Source organism: Megalops cyprinoides, chromosome 13 (assembly GCF_013368585.1).
Source record: "Megalops cyprinoides isolate fMegCyp1 chromosome 13, fMegCyp1.pri, whole genome shotgun sequence".
NCBI classification, from domain to species: Eukaryota; Metazoa; Chordata; class Actinopteri; order Elopiformes; family Megalopidae; genus Megalops; species Megalops cyprinoides.
Window position 1 is genome coordinate 130,001 of NC_050595.1, and position 1,049 is coordinate 131,049.

A 1,049-nucleotide genomic window follows, 5' to 3' on the forward strand; every position below is an offset into this window, starting at 1 on the left:
CAAAAATAACCCCAGATGATATCTGCAACAACAACAATGCCGACAGTAATAAATATGCTCTGACTTCATCATTTCACTTCTCTTACCTCTGAAAAATAAAAATAAAGTAGAAAGTTCCTCAAAACAAGGGGTGGGAAACCCTAACAATCTGTGGTCTGGATGATCCACACAGCATACCTTGTAATGGATGATCTTCCTAAATTCAAAAATGTAAAATGAACACAAATGCTATTGTAAAATTTAAAGAAAATTCTTTTTTTTTCCGAATCATTATTTCAGACATTGGAAAGATTAAAACCCAAAAACCTAGCATAATAATTAGCATAATCAAAACAGGGAACTTAGCAAAACCTGACCAAGCTTATGCAAAATGAAACATTTACTTCAAAACTAAGTTAAAATTAAAATTAAATATTTACATCAAAATGCACACATATTATCATATGAATAGTCCTTAATAAACACCACTTTCACACTGCAATGATAAACAGAAACCACTACCATTACATCACATTATGTTACATTACATTACACTACATTACATGCAGACACTCTTATTCAGAGCCACTTCCTGCACAGGAGAACAGAACAGCAACAGTGTCAGCCCAGCCTAACTCCCAGTCCATGTGCTCAGCAGCATTCAGAATCATCATACTTTAAACGGTGTTAATCTCAGACCCGACAGCCTAGAAAACTATGGGTCATTAAGTACATATACTGCCATATATTACAATGCTGCTGAATCACAATATCCATAAAGGACCCATACATGTTATGGATGATCTTCAAACATTTCCAGTTCCAGAATATACATACTATGGTAGCATATCATGAAAATATTTATAAATGTATAAATATTTTTTCATTAATGCTATCCCCATGTGAGATGTGTTCAACAGCAGAAACTACCATGGTCTGTACTGAGGAACATTTTGAATATTGAATATCTCTGTCTAATCCTGATGTTTGCCAACATCTTTTTCACTATTGCAGTGTCTTACTGTCTTTTTCACTGTTGCAGTGTCTTACTGTCTTTTTCACTATTGCAG